We start from the raw sequence: 13357 nt of genomic DNA, 5'->3' as shown, positions 1-13357 counted from the left end.
CTAAAGTTGCTGATATCGCAACTCAAAATGAGCGAGTTCTTGTGCATATATATGCCAAATTATAATATCATAATACTTCATAGCATCATTGCTCAGTGCTGCCACATTATCCATGTACTTGTACATGGATAAACCTTGTTTTGTTGAAAACATGGTGTTGGTTGACAGCATGGTACAAGACGGAGGAACACTGTGTTCGGAAACAAACTCAGTGGCCTTATCACAACCATCCACGGTTGGCAGAGACGGTTCAAATGGTCGCAAGACCGGGACGTGTCATGATGATTAGATGCAATGTTTCAGCGCTTCTTGTTGAAGGGGAGCATCAGGGACACTTCGTCTCCTCCAAGGCGCTTCTCTGCTCACGGTTGCGGAAAAGTTGCGAAGTACAGTAGTTCGTGAAAATGAAGAAAGTTGCGATTACTTCCAAAACAACCAAAAGTTGCGAAAAAAGTGGCGAGCATCTTTGGGAAAGGGCTAATCGTAGATCAACATTGACCAGAAAATTTGGTGCATATAATTTAATTCTCCCTGCCACGTCGGTATAACTAGTGGTGGGTGCTTTGCCATTTTGTGTAAAATGTGTAAAATGAGCCCCTGAATGGACGAGGAGGGCAGTGAATTGCTTCCGCAGGGCCTTTGGACGACGTCAGGCCGTCTTGCCATCACTAAAGACAGTAATGAAGAACAGTAGGTCACGGAATACACTCTGTGAGCACGAAAACATCGCTGCGATGCTATGCTACCTATCCCGCAATTCCACTGTATAACACAGCCACTAGTTACAAATACAAAAACACGGCTTTCGCAGCATACAATGCAGTTCACTCCTCTGTTGACAGATTAATTTTCATCCACTAGCAATCCTTGAAGTGATATCTATCAACTTCAGAACATTGATGACCGAATATCCCAGTTTGTGATGCCATTTTACAAATTTGTTAAAAAATGACACACCAATTATTAATTTTGAATCCTGAGAATACTATGAAAGTAGGACATGATTCAAGACACTTTCCAAAGTGGGATCATTCCCATTTTTGGACACACCGGGCATGAAGGATAGCACTTCCACTTGCAACAATTCATTTGGACGTAGCTTGTCTAGAAGTGACTGAAAAACGTCATTTTACAACCATGTTAAAAAAGCCAAATCACCTCGTACTTACACACAAGGCGAGTGCATCGCACAGGTAACAATCATGATGGTAACGTAACTCGTCGTTGTCGGATGCTGCGTGGAACACTGTCTGTGCACGTCCGGCCCAACAAGTACGGTCCAAGTACAGTAGGTATCGGTTATAGCGTGGGTGTTTGAAAAACGACTGTCTACTAGTACTAGTATTCTTATTTCCGATATTTCTTTATACTTCGAAGTACACACGATAAATCAAGTGTGGCATATCACATGCATGTGCGCAGGGCCTAGGGGCAGGAAGATCATCGTACATGCAACGCAGTACTTCTGTGCTGCAGTGTGCATGTGGCTAGGCCGGCTGGTCATCATGGTCATAGTCCCATAGGCTTACCATGTGGCTATGCAAAATGAGTTACATGGCCACAACAGTTGAATCTGCAGCACTACGACGCAACGAGAGTCACATCAGAACGGACAGATGTTATTACTACAGGCGATACACTTTGTACTAATCATTATCTGGCATGTTTCGCTACACGAAGTCCATTCTTAGGACCGATATATTCTACTATGGGATAAAATTGCTTGTAAGAATAAATGTGCACTTGAAATCCATGTTATGATTATGAAAACTCTGGCCTTGCCTTCTGCCCACACTAAAGCTGGTTTTTCTCGTCTTGGCTACATAGGTTCTGATCGGTGGAATATGCTGCCTTCCACTGTTCGCTCTTGTACAGATTATCGCCCATTTGTTCGTTCATGCTTAATGACCGGTGGTACAGGTTGCGCGAGAGTTTGTATGCAGCTCGTAAGGAATCGTTGAGTGGCTCCTTTCGGTGGAGCACATAGAGGCTGTTAGTTCGCTGACGTTGCGTCTTAAGTTTTTTTGTGAACCATGGTTGGTTCGACTGGGTGTTTTTCCGGCGTGTGATGGTCGTTGCTGCCTGAATTGCCTGGTCCAGCAGTGCAGAGTAGGCCATGCATCTGAAACTGATGTGCACGTTGGTGCCCTGCATGCATTCGGTCAATGGTAGTGTGCTCAGTTTCTGCCTGAGGAGGTGCATGTCAACCTTTCTGGAGACTGCGGCTGCGTTGACAGTACTTCTAGAGTGGCGTTTCTCTGGTGGAGAATATGCGCAAAATAGAGGACAGTGGTCTGCAATGGGCATGGATGTGTAACATGAAGTGACAAGATGGGGCATATTAGTTAAAATCAGGTCTAGGGACGGATTAGAATCTTTAGTTGGCCTCGTTCCATGGTTCTTGGAGACCATAGTGAAGCCATAGTCGTCAAAGGCGGACTGCATGTGTCTACCTGCAGTGTTCGTAGGGTCTGCGTTGTTCCACTCATCGTTCTTGGAGTTAAAGTCTCCCACGACAATTACTGGACGGTTGTCAACGAGGGGGTGAAGAGGACTGAATGAGTTGCAGAATGCAAGACTATCGTGTCTTGGAGGACGGTACATACAGGAAATGATTGTAGCTCCTGTTTCGACAGTTATCATCTCTGAATTGTTGCACTCTAGATCCCGGCGGCGCATAGCACAAAGGGCGGACGAAGAGAAGACTGCTACCCCACCACCACCCAAGTCGCTCCATGTAGTGCTGCACTGGGACCGGTCACGACGGAACAGGTCGTAACCCGGTATCTTAATGATCTCGTCTGGGATACACGAATTTAGCCACGTTTCCGTTAGATCTACCCCGAAGCCCACCTTTGCCGCTTTGGCTTTGGCTATGGACCAGCGTTCCCAGCTGCATCCACAGGTAGGAACCTCGTGCTACTGGTGCGTTCGGGTCCCGTCAATCGCGATTTAGGTGGATCAGTTCACATTTGGGAGGACAATGCGCCAGTTCTAATTTCTTACTTTTACGACGGGGCTGCACCAGTAGAGGTTTTTCAGAACCGCTCACAGAGCGGTTTTTATATGGGTAATTATACTAGTAGACGACGAGACAAGAGACCAAGACGAACGAGACGACTACATTGAAGAGTGAGAAAAGAGAGAAAGAGATCAAGTCTAAACGGCAAGATAAAGGGCCTGGGTAGCTATGGCAAATATGCAGTCCGTGCGCCAAGCCTTGATTTGCCCGATTTTTATTTTATTTGCGGGAAAGGGTGATACAGGTTTTATGCAGGGAAAGATGACGACGCTCATGGCAGTTGAGGGAGAATTTTGCCTAATTTTTGGCAATTGATTTTGCTTCTCCTATCATATCACTGGGTTCCTAAGTCACCAATGTAGTGGGAAATGATGAGTTCTATCCTTTGCTGTGATGACGAGTGGGAATTTGAGGTCGTAACCTCAATGTACCTCTTTTATTAGGAAGAAACTACATGTATATTCCCTATTTTTCTAATTTCGTCGACTCGAGTCGAGAAGTAGACGAATTGCAGCTGCCAGAAGCCGCGGACACGAGGCAGTCATTAGAAACCTCAGTAAGTACATAATTGTGTGCCCTGTGATAGAAATAGTCTGAGCATACAAGCACGGCTAAGCCGATGGCACTAATTGAAAGACTTTGTATATCATTTCGATAATTTTTATACATATTGTTGTCATGTGGAAAACGAGTATACCAGCAGCCATTAAAAGTATACAAAGTGATAAAACGTATTCAGTTCTGGTGTCTGAACTATTGTAGTGCATTTGTGAACTGTTCTGAAATACCTCAGCTCTCAGAAACCATCAAAACGCTCTTGGAAAAAAGATACAATATGTAGTTACGTGTGTGTGTGGGTTTAAAATTGTACATACATACATGTACATGTACGTGCATTTCTGTCCACTAACATGCTTGCGGTTGAACAAGTCGTGCAGCTCCTTCAGGTCAACACCGAGAAATGAGGCCGGACCTTTGGCATTGGAAATAATAACTCACCCCAAAATGGACATGCATGAAACAGCAAAGCCATTAGTTAAAATTTCAAAACCTCAGCAAGCACAGAGATGTCAACGGTGTGAAATTGAACACTTCCAGACAGTTACACACAACATACAAGGTATGCTTGCAGACCAGTTGCAGATTTGAGACTATTTGCAATCTGCGTGAACATGCATAACACAATTATGACATTATACACGCATCCAAATATGCATACCGGTACATGTACTTGCATACATACTTACACGTAGCTCAATTGCTGGAGGTGGTGGCGCTTGGTATGTTCTGGCAGTTGTGACACTTGCAACCTGGGCCACACAACCCATTTGCCTTCACCAGCCTGTGCCCTAACCATCATGTGTACCTGCTCCGCCATTGCCGAAACTCCATTTTCTGATTCTGTCCTGTTGTTTACTACAGGTATGTCCGTGGCAAGCTAGTCGTGTGACATTGAAGCGCATCGCTGGGCGGAAAGAGCATCATGCAAGGGCCTGTTGCGTGTTGCACCCTCTCCGTAGCAACAGGATACCACGTTTTTTCACATTCGGGTATACAACTTCAATGTGCTCTGCCAACACTTCCATTATCTGGCTGAGAAGCCATTTTGCTGGTTTGTGTGAGCCTGTGGCAGCGTGGTGCATGAAGTGCAGTGTGACCAACAAAACTGCACTCTTTGAGAGCAGTTGCTCTCCAGCAAGCACGAGTGTTGCTGCTAGAGCCGTGTGTATGCCCCGCTGTGCTATAACAATGGCATTCAATTGGTAATCTGTGCTTGCGTAGCCGTCTACTGTAACCAAGGCCAGGTGTGCATTGTAGCACTTGGTACAGTAGACGGCGTCCTCTGAAACAGTGATGCCCTCATCCTTCAGCTTTGCTGCCACAACCTGGTAATTTGCAGCCTTCCGCAATGGCTCTAGCTCCATTGGCGCATGGCAATCGCCACAGTGGTGCTTACGGCTGCTGGTCAGCTGGCTATAGTGCTTGGAGCACACCACTGCATCCTTCATGTCCTGCCCATCCTGCAACGGCAGCGAGTCAGTTTGTGTGGGTGGATAGCGTGTAATTGCATCGGCATCGCAATCTGCCACGGAACATTGCCGGTGCCGGACGGGTGGTGTGTCCACACTGCTGCTGCTGCTGCCGCTGTTGGTGCTGCTGTTGGTGGTGGTGGTGCTGCTGCTGCTGCTGCTGCGTGTAAGGGATTTCTTGCAAGGCCAGCAAATACATGCATGGCCGTGCAAGTCCTGTGCATGCGGGTACCTGTCAGTTGCCCATGGTGCAGTGATTAATTGTTGCCAGTTGCTGATTGACGTGTTGTGGGTGTACTTCCCGTCAAGTGCATTCACTCCACATATGCCACAGGGACCACATGAACGCTCGGGGTGGAGGTCTGCAGCATGGCTGCGCCTACCAGGCATGGTGTTTCAAGTCTAAAAACATGTAGAAAATAAAGAAAAAATAGGGTATATGAAATTGGCTGTCCTGAAAGTATGGTAGCCCGGACACGAACGAACTCCGGGATGTGAGGAGAGGAAGACTTACTGCGCCCCAGACTGGGAAGTATGTCACGGTGAAGCCGCGGCTAAGGTCATGGCACTAAATGAAACTTTTGAAAACAAGAATCTCGTCGAAATGGCAGTCTGGATAAGAAGGCGAAAAAAGGATCTTCATAAGCACTGGGCAAACTTTGAACGGCAATTTAGGGAAGAAATATACCTAATAAGGATAAATTTCGGCAAAGGCTGATGCGATACGAAGGAATAGCTCAGTAAAACAGAAAGTTCACGGGCTGTCAATGGACGTCAAGGTATGCCTTTCACACGATCTTCTCTCTCAACACTCAAATTTCGCGCCGCGCGGAAAATAAAAGTCACGGAAAAAGAAGGTTTTTTTGAATCTGGCGATCGGACTGTATGGGCGCGCAAGTAGCTACCCAGGCCAACGGAGCAAAAGGAGACAAAAGGTGCGTACGCAAGTGCATGCAGGCCAGCTAGAAAAGGTACGGGAGGAGGTACCTAACATGTTAAAGGGGAAGTATACCCTGAAATCAAATTTTCACCAGTTGTAGTCTTCGGGGTGCTGAGTCGAATGGTCTTGGTCCGAGGAAGCTGAGGCGCTCCCTTCCTACTTGAATCCCAATCGAACTCGCGCACTTCCACCGAAACTGGGTGACTGCGCCCTACTAGATGGGGATTTGTATGCAAAATGTCACTAAAAGCGCCATTTCGTTCTTATAAAAGCACGGATGACCGCGATTGGCCCATATGTTGTAGTCTTTTGGACGCTGAGTCGACTGGTTTTGGTCAGGGAGCCCTACACATACCGGTATGTGTAGGGCTCCCTGGTTTTGGTCCGAAAAGGCTGCGATGCAGCGTTCCTCCTTTATTCCCAATCGAACATGGTTGAACAAGCGGTCACGTGCTCCTGCGTACACCAGTCACCTGGTCACCGTGTCTGCAGGGTACAACTTAATATTATAGCAATAAAAACTGCTTTATGGCAGTTTTCTAAAAAAAGTTATTGTGTTCTAGTCCATGGACCCCATCTAAAAAGTAAGAAATTAACAAAACGTGATAGCCGAAAGTTAAAATTTCAAACAAAACCTCACAATAATCACAACACTTGAAATGCTGCTTTCAACACTAAACTTGTACTGTACCAACAATTGGCAACATGCATGTCATGCATGCATAGGAAAGAGGATCACGAGGGGAAAAGGTCTTCTACATGTAGCTTTTCATTCTGTGTGTGTGATTATTGTGAGGTTTTGTGTGAAATTTTAACTTTCGGCTATCACATTTTGTTAATTTCTTACTTTTTAGATGGGGTCCATGGACTAGAACACAATAACTTTTTTTAGAAAACTGCCATAAAGCAGTTTTTATTGCTATAATTTCTTTCTTTTTTTTCTGTCACCAATCAATGGAATGTCCTTTATCAATAAGTAAATGATGGCCTTCACATCATATCAATACCGTATTATACGCATTGATGTGCAAGCCTTTTCTTGCAGAAAATGGCACTAGCATGTTCTTCTGCGGGGAAACATGTGAGTAGTGGTGGACCGTGGTGATCCTTTTTTATTTTATACGGAGGTCATTCTGTGCATGTTGCTGTAGCAGAACTTCATGACTCTAATTGTCTTGCCTTTCAGATTTCCCCACCCTCGATCAGATATATTTGAGAATGTAAATGTAACCAGGTGCGTGTCACAGATGTTTTTGTTGATTCTGTGTTTATAATGGTTTATAATCATGGGTTATCGTGATAAGGTCATCCTGCATCATATTGCACTGAAATGGTAATCCTGTTGATGTCGATACAACTTTTGGAAGTAGTTCAATGACTGTTAGTCCACGATTTTCTAAAACAACACAGCAAAGGAGGAACAATAAACATGTATTAAAATGTAAACAAATACATTGCTGAGTCCGACACCTCGTTCCAACAACTACACTGATCCTGAGGATAAATGGGGCAAGGTTGGAGGTACTGAGAGATAAACAAGGCACTCCATAATAATAAAATCTTACACATCTTTTGGTGAGTATGAATGATATTCAGTCGAACCTCTTTAGGACGAACACCAAGGGACCGATGGTATTTATTCTGTGAGTTTGTCTTAACCTATTTTATAACCAGTGAATACAAATATTTCTCCAATAGACATACGAATAGATTTCTTCTACAGCGAAAGATTCTAAGCCACACCAACTCATTGACTCGTCTCGTATGAAAGAAATGAGTCACTAGAGCTATAGAGAGGTTCTGTAAAACGAAAATGCGTACAAACTTTCGTTCTACGTCATGAAGTGCGAAACTTCGCACGAACTTTCGCAACTTTGGACGCGAAACTAGCAGGGAACGCGAAATGAACTGTCGTACACACTTTCGTGAGATCGGGTCATGGCGTACGTGCGCTTGGCCCGCGCAAACTACGAAAATGTCCAGAACGCAAAGCTCTTGCAAAAATTCGTACACACTTTCGCAAGGACTGTCGCGAAACTTCGTTCGAATTTTCGTTTTGCAGAACCTCTCTACTGAACCTTTCTTTAGCAACATGACGGCAACTGAAACAGCAACAGAGAATGTACGATACATGTACAGCACATTCTTGCAGGTACTACAAAACAGATTGCAGATCGTAATTCTTGCTTTGGCGGCACGAAACTTTATTTGGGGCACTGCAATCTCGGCGGTACTCACAAATAATAAATCAAACAGCCCAGACTAGACTCACTAGAGTAAACAAATCCAATCATACAAGTGCGAGATCTTCACGAGACTGCACCCATTGGCTTGTTTCGTATGAAGCAAACAAGTTTACTGAACCTCTCCACAATGATTTTCCCGGATATGCGAATTTATTTTGCAAACTCGGTCAATGGATCCTTGAACCTTTCCCTCCAGATTCGGAACTGCCAACGATAGTATGCCACTGACCAGTGCCTTACTTTTAACGTACCATTGTACAATGAATATGAGTATTTCGACAACACACCTAACATAAGCCTTACCGTCAAGAAGGTGAACTCGCGTTCTTCGCACACTGTAGACAAGGGCAAAGAGATAAAAATGGATCTAAATCCGAATAAAATCAGCACACGTTTTCGTAAATGAAAGGGTGAGCATAAGCAAATGAATCGAAGGAAACCGGTCAACTCAGAGATCATCTGTCATCGAGTATTCCGTAAAAGGAGGCCTCGGCAGCGGAAAAGCTAAATTTAGAAAAGAGATCCTGTCAGCTTTTCCATTATTTATTGCATTCCGCCCAAAATCAGCACACTTTTCGTAAATGAAAGAGTCAACACAAGCAAATGAATCAAAGGGAACTGGTCAACTTACCTGTCATTGAGTAATATTCCGCGAAAGGTCTCAGTAGCGCCGAAACGAAATAAGCCAGGCCAGGAGACGAAATATCCGAAACAGCTCATACAAGAAGCAGTTCCAAAGGAGAAAGTTCCTCGCGCATGCACATCCAAACACGGACATGCGCTGCAACACAATGTCTGCCGTGCACGTGCACAGCACGTGGCTACCACCCGTTGGTAGATCTAATACCGAGCACCTTACGTAGAGACTTACATTGTACGTAGCCTAAGTGAAATACCGAGCACCTTACGTACATGTAGAAACTTACGTAGCATAGCGGTGTCGTTTTTCTTGCCATGTGAACACAATAATAGAAAAGCTGACAGGATCGCTTTTCTAAAGCCGACGAGCTGGAGCTGAGAAGACAGCTCGCAAACCACTGTCCAGCCTGACACCAGATCGTCAAGCCCAGTGCGCCGGAGTGTCAGAAGGTCCTGGCGATAGTGATGCTGTAAGGCAGATCAAGGGCCTCTTTGAGACGTTTCAAGGGCAATTTCGATCAGAATTCAAGAACATCATCGAAGAGACCCTGGGACCACGACTGGACAGCCTTGAAAAGAGGCTTGACGAGCAGCGCCAAGACATCAACCGCTTGTCAGCGGAGAACCGTAGGCTGAAGGCAGCAGTAGAGAAATGTAATGACGATGTTGGCAAGGCGGACAATGGCGCCAAGTCCGCCATTGTCGAGATGAAGAAAACATTTGCCGACATCACTGCCAGACATCCTGCCGCCAGTCCAAATTCTGCTGCAAGCTCCAAATACGGACTGTCTGAGGACACACTGCGTGACCTTGTTGCGGAGGCCAGTGAGCAGCAGAACAGAGTAAACAATGTCATCCTTCGCGGCGTACAGGAGCTCCCATCGGAGAACCTGTCTGCCATAATCGGCACCCTCGCCCCACAACTCGCTCCAGAGGACATCAAATCTGCAGCCCGGCTTGGCCCCAGCCATTCATCACGGCCACAGGATGAAACATCTAGCTCACGTGCTGGGGCAAAACCAGCGCCTCGTCTCGTGCGAGTGGTGTTGTCCCCACAGGGGAAGAATTTACTTCTACGCAACAAAACGTCAGCACAATACAAAGGAGACAACGTCTACATCCAACACGACCTAACCCGACAAGAACAACGACGACGGAAGGACTTAGTCCCGAAGTTTCGAGCTCTTCGCGACAAAGGTGTACGATGCCACCTCCCCCGTGACAAGATTATCAATAATGGTGCACTGCTGTCATCAGACGACATCACCCGTCTCCTCAACACAGTCGCCCAATAGGATACTGCCAGGGCATCCCCTCAAACGTCAGCACGAAAGCTAAGTATCGCTCACCTTAATGTATGTAGCCTGTATAATAAATTACATGAAATTGAAGCACTCATGCATGCTCACGATTTAGACATATTAACGTTAACGGAAACGTGGCTATCCGACAGTGTACCTGACATATGTATTACAGTACCTGGATACACCATGCATAGACTTGATCGGAACTCAAAGAGAGGAGGTGGTGTCAGTATATACGTGAGAGAATGCTTCGGTAATCGAGCACTACATCACTCCTCTCCCATTGAAGCCCTTGCAGTACACGTGAACATTCACCCCCAGCCTCTCACTATCCTCTGTGCATATAGAGCTCCAACAGTACCTGTAGCATTTTGGCAAACCTTATCTAGCCTAACTGATGACATACTGGATTGTACACCGGCCTCCTCTGCGTGCATAATTCTAGGCGATTTCAATGTCAATGTCCAAGACCCTAGTCACGCACATTACCCTCACCTACGAACATTCTGCCATGATTTTGATCTCCGAAACGTTGTCACGTCACCAACTAGATTCCCTAGTGCAACAACCATAGACCTAGCACTGATCTCAAGCTCTTCCTCCACCACGTCTACTGCGAGACCAGGCAGGGATGAACTGATTTACAAAGACTGCAATGTTATTCCATGTGATATTTCCGATCACCAACTTGTTTGTGTGAACTACAATATCCATGCTACCACCAGCACGCTCAAGACAAACAGACAGGTACAAGTACGAAAGCCACCGCTGCGTACGTTGAAGATTAAGCAATTCCAAGAGACAGCTGCTAAACATATGTCTACTCTCCACCAGCAGATCACATGCAGTTCATCACAGATGTCTCTAGATAGTTATACTGAACACTGGCAGGATGCAGTCAGTGATGCATTGAATGAGTACTGCCCACTAAAGACTGTTAACGCCAAGAAGAGCTATACTCCATCGCCTTGGGTAGACGACGAGCTCCGGCAGACTTTATTCAAGCGTAAACGAGCACACCGTGCAATGATAAAACGTCCTGATCGCTCAGACCTGCTGCAACAATTCCGAACTCTACGAAGACAATGTAAACTTTTAACTAGGAAGAAACGGTCTACATACTTCCAGCAACAACTAATCAATCATCGAAACCACCCAAGAGAGCAATGGAGTGTCATGAACAATCTACTGGGTAGAATTAAAATCAACCAGGAACCTGCTGCCGAAGTAGCCGACATCACAAAGACATTTACAGACGTTGTCAACGATACATCACTTTCTGGCAGTACACTACGCACTCCTAATGGCCCTGTATCGGAATACTCCCTGACACAGTTCACACCAGTCACTGTTCCACAAGTCCAACTCCATATCCAGAGAATGAACAGTCGTAAAGCCACAGGACCTGATAACATCCCCGCCCAGGCCTACAAGCTCATCAAAGATGAGATCGCCCCATCTTTAGCCAAACTATTTACCAAGTCTCTTACGTCTGGAGATTTTCCATCGACATACAAACTAGCAAACGTGCGGCCTATCTACAAGCGTGGAGATAAGTCAGTCCCATCCAACTATAGACCAATATCACTCCTGTCCCACATGTCTAAGCTACTGGAACATATTGTACACGACCAACTAATGTACTATATCTATAATGCACCACCACCACTGTTACCCCTACCTGCTGAGCAATTTGCCTACCGCAGAGGCCACTCCTGCGAGGACTTGCTCACTCCCGTGATCAACGACTGGATGCTCTCCTTGGACAATGGTGATTATGTCGTAGCTGCCTTTCTAGACATGTCTAAGGCATTCGACACAGTTAGTCATGAAGTTCTACTGAGTGAACTTCTGGAAATCGGTGTCGGTGGTACTGCCTTGCAGTGGTTCTGTAGCTACCTTACCCACAGGAAGCAACGTGTGGTCACCAAGACACAGCAAGGCCTTACATATAGCAGCAACAGGGGGGTTCCGCAAGGCTCTGTCTTGGGGCCCTCTCTCTTCAATCTGTCAGTCAGAAAGCTCCCATCTGTACCCCAGCACTGCAAGGCTCGACAGTACGCGGACGACGTCTCCCTGTACAAAGCTGGCAAGAACGTCAAACGATTGTGCAAGGAGTTGACAGAAGACATTGTGAAAGTGAAAGAGTTCTTGGCGGCCAGAGGCTTACTGCTGAATCCTTCCAAGACGCAGTTTGTCGTGTTCAGGTCAAAGTGCAAGCCCCTTGACCCTAGCGTCGCTCTACAGCTGGGTGAGGTCACAATCAACCCTAGTGCACACATTCGATACCTTGGCATTATACTCGACGAACATCTCTCCTTTGGAGAGCACGTTAGGCAACTAGAGCGGAAAGTTGGAAGTAAGTTAGCCATGTTCAGAAAGGTCCGAGATCACATGACGGTAACTGCAAAGCGTGCATTTTACATTTGTTCCATTCAGACAGTACTCGAGTATGGGAGCAACTCATTTGCTCACTGCTTGTCAGTAACTCTGCATGACCGTCTAGTCCGTCTTAGTAATAGAGCTCTACGCATTGTGTTCAGTATGCCTCGTTTTTCTGACGTATCCCTTATTAATGCACGCCATCACATTCTCCCTTTGTCTGTGCGCTATCAGTTCAAACTCTATATCTTAGTGTTTCGTGTCCTGAATCAGTTAACTACTACTCTCCTTACTGATTGCTTTTGCCTTCGTTCTACTTCTACTCGTACCAATTCCTGCACTCGCTCCCAGGTATCTTCGTCTGTGACTCTACCCAAGGCTAAAACTCGTTTCGGTCTCTTTTCAGTTTCTTTCATCGGTTCCGACCGTTGGAATGCCCTCCCCGCTGCAGTCCGCTTATGCTCTTCCCTGCATCTATTCCGTAATTCAGTACTTTCATTTCTAGGGTACCCTGTAAGAAGGCCTTAGGCCTGTGGGGATTGCCCTATCAAAAATTTGATAATAATAATAATAATAATAATAATAAACTAGCCTGTTTGACCTTTTTTGGGTGCAGTCCTGTCACCATGGTCACTCGAGTTGAACTCGAGTTGAACCTTGGTGTGAAAGTTGTCGCCTGCTGGCGCGGTGATCAGGTGATTTGGGCATCCAGGAGCACGTGACCGCTTGTTCAACCATGTTCGATTGGGAATAAAGGAGGAACGCTGCATCGCAGCCTTTTCGGACCAAAACCA

At 45.9% G+C, this 13357-nt stretch overlaps 1 long non-coding RNA gene across 1 annotated transcript; it reads left to right on the top strand.

Moving 5' to 3' along the window:
* Positions 1-3207: 3207 nt before the first annotated feature.
* LOC135823997 (uncharacterized) lies at positions 3208-4966 on the top strand. The gene is made up of 2 exons (XR_010554810.1): positions 3208-3578; positions 4445-4966. It is a non-coding gene; the product is annotated as an uncharacterized LOC135823997 (long non-coding RNA).
* Positions 4967-13357: the final 8391 nt, after the last annotated feature.

Source organism: Sycon ciliatum, chromosome 8, assembly GCF_964019385.1.
Source record: "Sycon ciliatum chromosome 8, ocSycCili1.1, whole genome shotgun sequence".
NCBI classification, from domain to species: domain Eukaryota; kingdom Metazoa; phylum Porifera; class Calcarea; order Leucosolenida; family Sycettidae; genus Sycon; species Sycon ciliatum.
The sequence above is the reverse complement of the archived record's forward strand: the minus strand, read 5'-3'. Positions and strand labels throughout refer to the sequence as shown.